Source organism: Desmodus rotundus, chromosome 3 (assembly GCF_022682495.2).
Source record: "Desmodus rotundus isolate HL8 chromosome 3, HLdesRot8A.1, whole genome shotgun sequence".
Classification (NCBI taxonomy): domain Eukaryota; kingdom Metazoa; phylum Chordata; class Mammalia; order Chiroptera; family Phyllostomidae; genus Desmodus; species Desmodus rotundus.
The window spans coordinates 44,221,698-44,234,806 of NC_071389.1; the positions used below are offsets into that span (position 1 = coordinate 44,221,698).

Below are 13,109 nucleotides of genomic sequence, written 5' to 3' on the forward strand. Positions count from 1 at the left end.
TCCTGGTAGTGGCCAAGAGAGGGAAAATATTCTGTTGGCTCCAAATGAATATTCTTAAATGATTTAAATGAAAAATTTCTTGAGGATGTTCCAAAAAGGAAATAAAAGATATATATGATATACAAAAGGTACATATGTGATATATATAAAAGACATATATATGAATTTTATATGAAGAGTATAAAGTGGTATTGCTATGGGTCAAAATGGTTGACTATTGGTGATTTCTCCTAAAACAGGAGTCCTCCTCACATGTGCATTAAGTACGGCAGGGATGACTGAGCCCAGATAGAACGACACATGTGAATTATACCTTGTTGTGTAACAGCGAATTAGCGAGACTGTTTTTAGATTTAACCACACAATCCAGAAAGGCATTTATGGAGGTGAGGAGTACCTTCCATAACTTCTCTTTCTCCTCTGAGCACTCATAGGTCCCTTGCAAGCTCACAGGTTAGCACCTTTGACTCCATTTTTAAATGATTTGTTGGCCTACCTGACTCTCCTTTTAGACCAAGAGTTTCTTGACAGCTTGAGTCTGTCATCTTCCCACGGTGCACAGCGCCTGGCGGAATGAAGGCAGGAAGTCAGTGTGTGCAGTAACTGCAGGGTACTTGGATGGATAAACAGATGGACCACAGACTGACGGATGCTCAAGGATGCACACGCTCTGAGGCAGCTGTTTGGTTTTCAACTTCAAAATATGCTTCAGGAGTCTTTTTGAACTTGGTTTTCTGTACAGCTCCAAGCCATCTGGCCCTTGTAATTCTTCCGGCTCTGTACCTTTTCTCTAGTTTAATGTATTTTCTCCTTTTCTTTAAAGAATGTTTCTCAACTCTATTAAGATGCACAAACTGGTAAAAAGGTATGAAACACAGCTCCATTTTTCAGGTTGATTCAGGACAGTAATAAAAGCTGACACTTATGTAGCGCTCACAAGGCACTGGAACCAGCCAGTGCAAAGCTCCTTACATGTGTTAACTCACCGTAGTTTACACAACACACCTATGCAATAGTTATCATTTTTTAAAACTCTCTTTAAGAGAGGCATTTCTAAAAAAAATTGAGGTGTAATGTACATGTATCATTAATGCTGTCAGTTTTAGGTATACAATGTAGTGATTGATATTCCTTCTACTTTCAAATGGTCACCACAGTGAGTCTAAGTTGATAACTATTTTTTAATCCTCATTTAAAAATGAAAAAATGGGGACACCAAGAGATTAAGTACTTTGCCCAAAGTCGCCTAACTAGTATAAGGTACTCTCACCTGTCTCCCTGCTGTTGATTGATTGAAGTTGCTCAGAGGAGAAGGGGACCGGGTCTCTTCTCTCTGTCTTCTTGCCTGGCTGGGACAGCAGCAGAGGGAGCCTGACTTGGAGCTGGCAGATGGAAGCCAGTGCTACGGAGCTCAACACAGTGACAGTGACAGAAACCCACTCAGACTACCGTGAGCCACTCAGAGGGCTATATTGTAAGGCTATGTCACCCCAAGAGGGGTGTCTCCTGAAAGCCAAGGGTGGGATGCGTGATTGGGCCCCATCAGAGCCTGAGATGGGAGGAACCTGTCTGTTTATCTCATCTGCTCTCTGCTGATGCACTTGTCAATATAAGTTGTTGTTGTTGTTGGTGGTGGTGGTGGTGGTATGTGTGTGTGAGAGAGAGAAAGAGAGAGATTTTGGTTATACACTCATTTGCTCAAACTCCTATGAATATTTTGAGCTTATAAAGCAAGTATGTCTATTTACTTTTTAAGATTTTTTTTGTCTAGCAAGCAAAACTTTGAAAGTATGCAAGTTGTTCTCATATAATCTAATAATGATAACAGCAGATACTTGCGTAGGGTGTCCTGTACCAGCCCTGGTTTTAGAACTTTCTGAACATTACCGCAGTCAATCATGACTGCACCAGGTGAGGGAGGGGGGACTACTTTCTCCTCATTTTTATAGATGATGCATTCGAAGCACAGAGAGGCTAATTAACTTGTCTGAGGTCACACAGCTGGTGACTGGCAGAGCTGGGCTTCCACGCCTGTCACCCTGGCCTTAGAGTCCATTCCCTGAAATATTACAGCACACTGTTTGCATCAGATGATTTAAACTTATAAAAATAGTGCAAAGTTTTCCTGAATGTTCCAATGATGCTTATAATTTTGATAAAATTCTTTTGCCTGCTTAACTTAAAATCATAAGTCAAAATAAGTTACTCAACTATACCTTATATATAAATTGGATTCACAAGGCTAATCAGTTAAACTAATATCCCAGATGCACTATTGTACTAAAGTACCAAATATACTTAGACTTTCTTCCAAACTTATTGCACAAATATTAATGCTGTAAGCTTGATTTACTTTTTCTGTATCCTATTAGTTTGATTTACTTCATCTGGTCTTCACTTAATTCTAAATCCTTCTCTCACCCCAAGCAATGAGGAGTTACTTTCCAGCTGGGTTGGGGGTGACATTGTCTGCTGGCTGAGGTGCAGGTTGGTTGGAGATCTGGATGTGGAACCACCCCAGCCCAGAACAGCAGTGCCAGTGTGAAGTCTTAAGTGGCTTGTGTTCAACACTTTCCCTACTTCTTATGTCTCATGAATCTGCAAACCCAACCCTCTTGAAGAGATTCATGTAACCTATTTCCTGCTTCATTCTATTCTGGGTTTTCTTCCACTTTTTCCCATTGGTGAAGCCCAGAACTCGTAGAGATGACTAAGTGACCTAGAGTTGGATCTTGCACAACCCACATGTGTTCTCATGTGTTGTCTGGCTGTCAGTCACAGCTCGGTAGAGATTCTCATGACGTGACTGTCCCTGCCTCACAGCTCCTGGGTTTTCCCATCTTCCCAGCTTAAGGACTGAGTCTGACTAATACACTTTTGTGTCTTAATTCTGGATTGCTGGGAGAGAAAACATGACTTGCCCCACTCTGGTTAGGTGTCTGCCCTCGTGGTCAGGGTCTGGCATCAGGATCCTGTAGTAGCAACATGGGCCCAGGAATCTACTCCTGTGGAGTGGGGCGGGGGCAGTTTTCAGAGAAGAGAGGGAATGAGTGGAAGACACTGTGGAGAAGGGGTCAGAGGAAAGAGAGATGTTAGGGTAGTGTCTTCATATTGGAGCAAAAGAAAACCCAGGAGGGCCCAGCTGGCCCAGGGACTCAAAGTGAAGGTCATGTGTAGGAGGCAGCAGAGGGGCAGCTCCGGGCAGGATCCAGGCGAGGAAGGAATCCTTCGCAACCACCATAGCTGAGGAAGGAATCCTTTTCGAAAGCCGTGGCAAATCTTTTCCAGTCTCTACTTCTCCAAGCTATTCAATGCACCACCAGAGCCTTCAACTTTCCAAAAAATATGTGAGTTTATATTCCTCCTGCTTAAATGTTTCCATAGCTTCTGTGCCTACAAAATAAACCTCAGTGTGATTCATGAGACTCTGTGATCTTACCCCAAGTATTTCTCTAGTCTCACTGTGACCTCTCTCGAGCCATAGCTGGTACACATGCCTCTGGGACAGTCCTGATGCCACCGTGCTATGGTGGCTTCTCTCGGTATGAACTTAAGAACAAAGGTCTGTTTACCTTTTTTTCTATCCCCATCGCCCCCCAAGGATGTGCAAAAAATTTTCATATTATTGTATCATTTTTTAGTTCGCAGAGGCTTTCGTACACATTCAGTGAGGTCATTTTCACAAAGCCCTCGCGAGGCAGGTGTTGTTATCCTGCTGTAGAGGTGAGAATTGGTAGGCTGAGGGGGCTCACATTTACTGACAATTTGCTACATGCCAGACACAGTGCTGAGTGTTTTCACATACGTTACCCGATTCAATCCTCAGAACAACCTCGAGAGCTATCCCCATTTTGCAGGCTCGGTGCAGTTGAGTGACTTGCTCAAGACTGTACCTCTCACTCATTTTAGAGTCGGAGAGTTGAGCCCGGGCCATGCCTGCCTCCTGCATCTGTGGTGTTTGCATTATCCGGCAGTGCCTACCCTGGGGCTGGCATGTAACAACACATGCTTGTTTCCTGGGCAAGTGAATGACTGTTCCCCAGCTTGGGTGTCCTGTGACTGGGGTCAAACTCCCCAGGCAGTCAGGGGCAGGCCCCTGCAGCCAGTCCCAAGCTCAGGGCCTCAGGCTGGGGATCTGATGATCCCTGCTGCTTTTAGCCCAGTTAGTAGCTTTGCTTCCAGTGCTTGCACCTAAAGACAGGGTTAGCAGTTCCATCCTCTGTGCCCCTTCCTACGGTGTTTGCTAAAGAGGAACTCTTTGTATGAAGAGGTGAATCTATTTAGGCCCTGGGTCCAGCATTCACTTGAGCCCTGGGATGTAATAGTTAGCTACCCAATAAATATTTATTGGTGGAAAGAAAGAAAGATAGAGTGAATGAATGAAGGCTTGGCAAGTCTGCAGTTTCTGCTGTGTTCTACTAGGAAGGCATCATTGCTGATCAGAAGAGGAGCTGGAGTCTTTGCGAGGCCGGGAGCGAAGGGGTTCATAACTCTGCCATTGTGAAATTGATTGGACCCAAGACCAGTGTGAAAGTTCCTTGTCTGAGGGGAGTAATCCTTAAATCCCCCACATGGTTTAAATGTAATTTGTGTCATTGTGAAGGAGTACTGGCAACGCAGGCGAATTCATTAGGCCAAATTGGGTTCGCTATGCTCGACAGTAACGTTCCTGAAGATGAAGTTCAACCTTTGCTGGAGAGCTAAAACAGATGAGTTTCTTAATAGCTGCCCCACTTAGTCTGAGCGTCTCAGGAAGCTTAATGTTTTTAATGCCTCTCCTTTTTTTACCACACTTCACAGTCCATCTAACATTGCTGCTTCTGGTAATATTTTTATATGGGGTTGAGTACTTTAGTGTCCATAAAATTATGACTCAGGCCCATTTTTAGAATAGAAGCTTTTCTAGGGCAAGGATTATGTCTTTTTTGGTCTGGCTTTGCATATTGACAAACACCATGACAGACATGTGTTGTAGCTGAAACCGTTACTTTCTGTTTTGGGGAACAGAACTCTTTCCTTGGAGTCTTAGATTTGGTGTGCATTTAAATTGCTGGGTGTTCATTGACATGTGCACGAGCCACAGGAGACGGGAACCTTCCCCAGTCCATGCCTGCCTGGAAAGCTGGCTTATACGCAGGGAAGGAAGAGTGCCCACGGGCCCACGCAGACATTCCCATCCAACAGGGGGGCACTGGGTTTATCTGGAGCTCTTTCCATAGACATATATGACCTCTCAGGGCTCGAACACTGCTGTCTATTTCCACTTGTGTCAAATGGTTTTTTTAAATATGAAGATGACCAACTGGGGAGGTTCATTTAAAAATCTTGAAATGAAGAGGCAAACAAGTAGTGAACTCCAAGATGGCATGTATCAGTATTTGGAACGTTAACACTGGGATAGCGCTAGCATTATTACGTTCGCAATAACTACTTTAGAATCATGTTTTTTAACGTTTAAGAATTGGAATAATTACCTTTGGACGACTTTCTGGGTCAGCCACTTTTCAGATAGTTAGAAACTGGCACCAGGCCTAAGAGGAGGCTTAATTCTAGAAAAGTGTAGCTTTCCAACAGTTACAAAGTGAAAAAATATTTTTAGAAACAAGTTTTGGTTCACGTGAACACACACTGATGAGCTGAGGCGTTCTGGTATCTGACGTGGATACCATCTTCAAGGAAAAAAAGCAAGCATTTGCTATGCTTTGAAACAAGGTCTGTTGTTGGGTCTCACGCTGCCAGTGAACCCACTTCTACGCATATATTTTTGTGTTGGATATCTATTTTTCATTTGCATACTTATGGCTTGATTCCTCATAATTTCTCACTTTATGAAATGAACCACAAACTACAAATAAAATAGGTAAATGTGCGGGGGAAAACCAACAAAACATTATTCTTCTAGTTCTGGCTTCAGAAAGAGCGTCACCAGCCCAGCGGCAGATCACCAGCAGAGGGCACGCTGGAGCGAGTGGGTGGAGGAGCCTGGGGTGGTTGGTGCCTGGGGCACCCTTGTGACCAAGCATCCTGGAACCTACCCTGGGATTTCAGGATCTCATTAAAACTGCCCATTACGTGGTTGGTTGCTCTGTTACTCCCAATGAAAAGATTATTGGGTTGATATTTCATGAATCTGGGTCTATTATTAAGTATGTCAAGATTCACGTGCGGGCCTAATTTGCAAGCCTATCTAAAACCAGAGGAAACCTGGCACCCAACTTAAAAAATATGAATTAAAAAAAATGCATTGTAGGAAGTTGAAAAACAGTGGATGTGTAACTACTGTTAATAAAGCAAGCTTACTTCGTAATTTAATTTCTAAAGAATTTTTGTTTTAAAAAATTTAATCAGAAGCAAAAATAAGCTATAAAAAGTAATTGTCTTTCAGCCATCTGGTTTTCCATGGAATGGCTGTGCCTTGTGAGTTGTTTTAACGTTATGTCTAGAGGCCTTCCCTGCTCGTGCGCCAGCCCCGTTTGCCATTGGAAGGACAGCAGGCTCCCTTGCTGGTTGGTAGCTGCTTTCCTGGGGCTGGTGGTCCTGCTGGCCCTGCTCAGAGCAGACCCTGGAACACAGGGGCACTTCCCCTCCGGGAGGGCAGTCTGCCGCCTTGCCGAGAATCCAGAAAATATTCAGGTGCTGTTTGTCAGTGGATTGGTCACCTTTTCCTTGGAAACCTTGACTCCTCAGTGCATGCCAAACTCTCCAAACATGTGGCCTATGTCACTGGACCTGGTTTACTTTTTAAGCATCCTTAACAAGTCCACCAAAACCTGGACAATGGAGCTTAAATTAACAATTTCTGCCAGTCCAGATAAAGAACACACGTGTATGCATTTAAGGTTATTAATAAAATCTCATAGATCAAATGGGGTTGGATGTCAAATTTATTCAGGTAGTATGTTTCAAAACATTTTAGGTTCTTTAAATGCAAAGGACTTATTTAAACTGCTTCACTAAAAATGTTTTCTTAAAAATCAAGTCTACTTAAAACTGAGAAAATTAAAACACAAAATTTAATCTTATGTTCATAGTATTGTTCTAAATAATAACTTGATCGAACCTCATGCACTCAGAAAAACACACTCCCCCCCGCTCCCCAGTGCCTCTCCTCTGCTTACATTTTCAAGGTTTTGGTGCATCTTCATCCACGCTTTTCCATAAGTTCAAGGGCGTGACCAAGCTCTTGGTGGTTCATGGCATATTTGTAGCTATCTGTTCTTCTAGAACTCAATATTATTTTGTTAAACCCTTGGTGGTCAATAAATAAAATCTTTTTTTCTCTTAAATAATTTTTTCCCCTTCTAACTGGAATTGTATGTGGGAAGTAAAAAATCCCTTGGGGATCAGAATGACAGTGATGTAAGAAAACCAGAGGTAACTGAGATCCTTCACTTCCATTTTAAGATTGACCTTTAACTTGCTGGATGGCTGGAACGGCTTTAGCTTCAGATGGCCTTCTCAGTGATGAATGCCCAGGGAGGCTCTGGTTTAAGGGGTGTCAGGAGCCGCGGGAGCCACACCAGGGTGTCTTATTCATGGGCCTGCTCCTTGGGCCTGCACTTGCTCTGTCTTTGCCTGGGCTCTGAGAGTGGCATCTGGCAGCCCTCTGGTGTTTGTAACTGAAGTCGGCTGTGCAGCCCCGTTGGAGCTATCTCCACCCTAACGGGACATGAGGCAAAAATAATTGAAGGGTATTTGGCTCGGTTACATGGGCAGAAGTGTCCTCATCAAAACAACTTTGAAGATCTGCTTTGTGCGTGGGTGTGGGTGGGTGTGTGGCCCGTAACTTTTTCACAAGGGGCGACGACAACAGGAATTAACCCAGCTTCCGCCTTGAGAGTGATCATCCAGACAAAACCTCTGTTTCAGTTATTCAGACAACACCGCTGCAGCTTCAGGCCGGACAGACTGTTTGGGGGACTCTCCATTGCTTTCTGGATACCCTCGCTGAGCCAAGGGGTGGAAATGAACGATGAGTGATTTTGGTGAATGGATTTCTGGGAGATACAGAAGAATGGAAGAAGGGCCTGTGCCTCTGTTGACTTTTGCTACAGCTCCCTACTATGACCAGAAGCCAGGAACTAGTGGATTACGGAAGAAAACCTATTGTTTTGAGGCAAAGCCATGCTACCTGGAAAACTTTATCCAGAGTATATTCTTTTCCATAGACCTGAAGGATCGCCAGGGATCCTCACTGGTGGTTGGTGGAGATGGGCGGTATTTTAATAAATCAGCAATAGAAACTATAGTGCAGATGGCAGCTGCCAATGGGGTTGGTATACGATAAATATTGTTATGTTTCTGGTTCTCCACATAACTTATTAATTTTGCAGACCTATACAGAAGGACAAAGATTTGTCTGTGGTATACACCTCCATTCTACTAACATCCAGTTAAGTTTCATTGTGACTTCAGAGATTGACTGTTGTGTCACTCCTGCTGAAATGACATGTCACATTGGGATATAGGAATGTTAAGTTCACCTTCTTATGTGTTGTGTTCTGTACCTATTGCTTGGACAAGTACCTATTGCTTTTTAGACATTTAAAGAGCACCCTCAGCCTTTAACTGTCTTACCTACATTTTAACTAGTTTTGAGGGGCACTGTATCCTTTATAAGAAGGCTGTAACGAGTAGTGGAGAGAGGAGGATTTTGTTTTCTTTCAATGGCGTCCTTGTTGAAGTTCAGTCACTTGTCAAACAGGAAAACAAAAGCCAGGGCATGCTGTTGTTTATGAATCCTGGTAGTCATGCAGAAATACTAGGAGGGGATTGGAAAATGTTAGGTGTGAGCCTTCCAAGAGGACCTGTTACAGGGGAACCTCTTATAATGACCTTGGGCACAAAGAAGCCCTGTGTGCGGTGAATTTGTGCACCGGGGTAGAGATAATAGCTGTGAGACTATATTATAAGGAAACTATGCTGCTAACGCTTTGCATTGTGGAAAACAGTGTTGGCTGAATTAACCAAATGAGAAGGGGTCTTGCACCAGAAAGCATTGATCTTGATAATCTAACAGTTTGCACAGTCCCACTGATTTATAGGAAGGTGGGCAGCAGGACATTGCTATTTTTGCTCTGTAAATTCCTCTGTGAGACCAAAAAAGATATTTTTAGTGCTTTAGATTATACTTAGCAATAATTTGGAGCACACAGTCTTTTTAGTACTCGTAAATTTTAAAAAATCTTTTGTATTTCTTTTCTGGAAATGATTATGTTTCCGGGATCCTAAAATTTAGCATGGCCATCAAATGCGTTAGGCATTCATTTTCAGTCTATTTTAATCATATGCCAAGCAGGTGTGATTGCAAACGCAAAATTTAAAAAAAAATTACCAAATTAATTTTTAAACTATTTGTAGATCCTATTGCTTATAATGTGAAGTTTCTTTTATACCTAGTTTCAGAATCTGAATGCCTTTCATGTAAAAAGTGCTGATAAAGCACTCAAATATGAAATTATTATGACACATACACATTTTTAAGATAAAATGTGACATGCTGTAAATTTCACCTTTGAGGAGAGCTGCAAAGGGAACGGTATGAAGATGCTTTTAATCTTTTGAGAGAGAATGAATGGAACATTATTTCTGCGCATATATCTGGATTGTTGAGTGCATCTGGTACACTGTCCCCTTTGCTGTGATATATTTGGCTTCATTTCATTTTTGTGCAGAGCTGAAGGATGTGGAAGAGGTAGTAGGAATGTGTAATTCAGGCAGACCCTATAGACTTTCTCTGTTTTACAATCCGAAGGTTTGCTGGATTATACATTTAAGTGACGATAATCGACTAAATATGGTAACTGCTGATTTGTTAGAGCTGTTGCAGCGCAAGCAATATTTTTAAGTGTTTTCTCAAGGGCATTCTTTGTGAAAAAGAGGGTTACCTTTGAAGCAGTCACGCCACCCAACTGGGATTACTTCGCACATTTAATGGACCAGTAAAGCATTTCAATCTGCTAAAGCCTGTAAGAGGCTACACAGTCTGATTTCTTCTTTTTTCTAACATATTCTAAATTATGACTGTTTTACCATCCCTTTGATTATGAGCAGGTCTCTAGGGAGGAAATCTAAAGGAAAGATAATCTGCTACCACAGATTTTGGTAGAAGTCAATGTTCCCTTCTTACCTCTGTCCATGCCCACTCCACCCGTGAGCCAGTTCTTGGGAGGACTTTTCAGCCCAGTGAGCTAAATGGAGATCAATTTTTTCTCTGTAGTACACTTTTATCTGGCGAATTTATTAATTGTAGAATATAATTGACCTTTGTTAGATGTTTCCCTTTGTTTTTGTCTACATAGAGCTGTATGCAGTTACAGGAAACTTTCGTATGCTCAGTAAAATATTGGCGGAGCCTCATTTATAATACTGATGTCTCCTACGGTCCCCAGAGCTTTAAACTTAGAGCTATGTTTAGAAATGTGACTAAAACCTGTGTATATGACTAGCAGGCAAAGAAAATGGATCTTGTTTTTTTTGTGAAACATAAGAAAACACCGAGCCCTTTTTTCAATTAGAAGGAAAATTGAAGTTTCCTCCCTGTCACATTTGACTGTAAAATATTGGGCGAACAGTGGGGTATGCAGCTTGGCTGTGTGGCATGAGTGGTGCAGAAGGGAGAGCGGGAGAGGAGGGAGGGCAGGAGAAGTGTTGGGTGAGGGAGTCTCAGCACCAGGCTGAGGGAGTTATCTCTAGGTTGGTAGACACTAGGGAGCCGGAGAAAGATTCTTCTTTTTTTAATTTTTGATTTTTTTGTGGTGAAGTATATATGACAAGATTTAGCATTTTAACCATTTTTAAGAGCACAATTCAGTGGTATTAATTACATTCATGATGTTCTGCAACCATCATCATTACCCCTTTCCAGAACTATTTTGTTATCACTCCATGTAAAACTCTATACCCACTAAACAATAGCTCCCCATTCTCGCTTCCTTCAGGACCTGGCAACCTCTGTTCTGCTTTCTGTCTTTGAATTGGCCTATTTTTAGGTACCTCACTTAAATGGAATCATACAATACCTGTCCTTGTGTGTCTGGCTTATTTTACTTAATATAATGTTTTCAGGGATCATCCATGGTTTAGCATGTATCAGAATTTCATTCCTTTTTAAGGCTGAGTAATATTTCATTGTGTGTATGTACTGCATCTCGTTTATCCATCATCTGTTGGTGGACCTTGGGTTGTTTCTACCGTGGGCTATTGTGTATAATGCTGCTATGAACATGGATGTATAAGTTACTTGTCTGAGCCTCTGTTTTCTTTTGTGTCTGTACCTAGTAGTGGAATTTTTGAATCAATGGTACAGGCAAGATTTTTGAGTAGTGGAGGGGCACAGAACTATAGTTTAGAAAGATGAGCTGGGTGGGTGGGCCTGAGGAGGTAGGATCGATTCAGACAGGGTAGGGCAACAGAGGTACAGGTGAGAGAGAAGGAGGGAAGATTAGAGTCCGGAGCTGTTACATTGCTTCAGACTTCCTTAAAGGAATACGGTAATATCTCCCCAGTATCAGGTTGAGGGTTAATGTTCCTGGGGGTGACTCATGGGAGAAGGTCTGCTCTGGAAGGGGATATTTTGGCCAGCTGTACCTCTTCTTGGACCCAAGAGAAAGAAGCTACTAAGGACTTCCCTTGCTTCTATTTCCCAACTCTCCTTTTTACTCTTACCCCCTGGTATATAATCCCTGGTCTGGGACCATTACTGACTGCAGCTATCACCATAAGGACTGGTAGAATTAAGGGGTGATTTGGGTGACAGAGCTCAATATTCGTTTATCAGTCTCCCCTCTCACACCAAATACATATGAAATCTAAGCAAAATCAGGATGCTTGATATGCAAATACAATTTCCAGATAACTCCAACAGCCATTCTGGCTGGTTAAGTTGCCATCTCTAAGCCGCTCCTATTAAAATTATGGACCTCCTCAGCAACAGGCTTTTTTTTTTTTTTACACTATTGATTTGAGAGAGAGAGAGACATTAGTTTGTTGCTCCCTTTATTTATGCATTCACTGGTTGCTTCTTGTAGTTCCCTGACCAGGGATTGAACATGCAATCTTGGTTTTGGGACAACACTAACCAACTGAGCTACCTGGCCAGGACAACCATAGGCTTTTGTTCTCATCAGAAGCACACCTGGAAACTGCCGAAAGCGTCCGATGTTGCCATTCCCACTGTGCTGAGTGGGGAAGCATCAATGCTTTTCCCAGCTATTGTCACTAGATGCCACATCACCTTGTCATGTCATCTATCCCAATGTCTACCATAGCACCTTTCCATAATTGCTTATTTTTGCTGCTGTTAGATGATGTAAGAATGAACAACTGGGCAGGACCGTGACAACCCCTGGCCTCAGCTTCGTCGCCGATGCAAGGGGAAGAGCAGTTGTGAGGAGGATTTGAAAGTGCCGCGCGCTGCAGAAAGCGCTCTGCAGCTCAGAGTCATCGACACTGATTTCACACCATCTTCGGGTGTCTCTGGTTTGTGAGGGAGCCTATTTACAGCTCCTACTCTGGCCATTACCACTTCCCGAGGGAGGCAGGATTTAACAAAAATTGTTCCAAGATAGACATAGGAGAGCCAAGAGGTGACTGAAATTGAATCAGCTGTTCCCTGGGAGGTGGTTGGTCGTGGGTGGAATTATGGGGGGGTGACCCACGGGCGGGCAGCAAAGGTGACAGTCTCAGAAAAATCCAGGTATCTTACTGGCAAGTTCCCCACTAGAAACACATCTTCTACCCTTGAGTCATTTCTTCTATTACATTTATCTCTGGTTGGACAAAAGGAAATAACAAATGGAAAATTTAAAAACATTCCTGTCCCTTTCTTCTCTCACAAGGCAGAGAGGAGGGAGGGCACGAGCGCCTCACTTTGTAAATCTGTTATGTAGCAGTTACATCTTCCTCAAGTATGTCAGAGACACTGACAGAACTTTCTTTTTTTGTACAATTTGGGTCATGTTGAAACTGGTATACATTACCATCACTTTAGTGAAGGAAAATTTAGGGGCATGCTGATAACATCTTTGAGAGATATGGGAAGGTGAGTTAAAAAAGCAACAGAATTACTACTTGTAGCCCTTTCATGCGGGCCATTCTGACTGGCTTCC

At 42.7% G+C, this 13,109-nt stretch overlaps 1 protein-coding gene across 1 annotated transcript in view; it reads left to right on the top strand.

Moving 5' to 3' along the window:
• PGM1 (phosphoglucomutase 1) overlaps nt 1–13,109 on the top strand; it is a 56,812-nt gene that overhangs the window by 15,403 nt on the left and 28,300 nt on the right. The gene's annotated exons all lie outside the window — the stretch shown is intronic.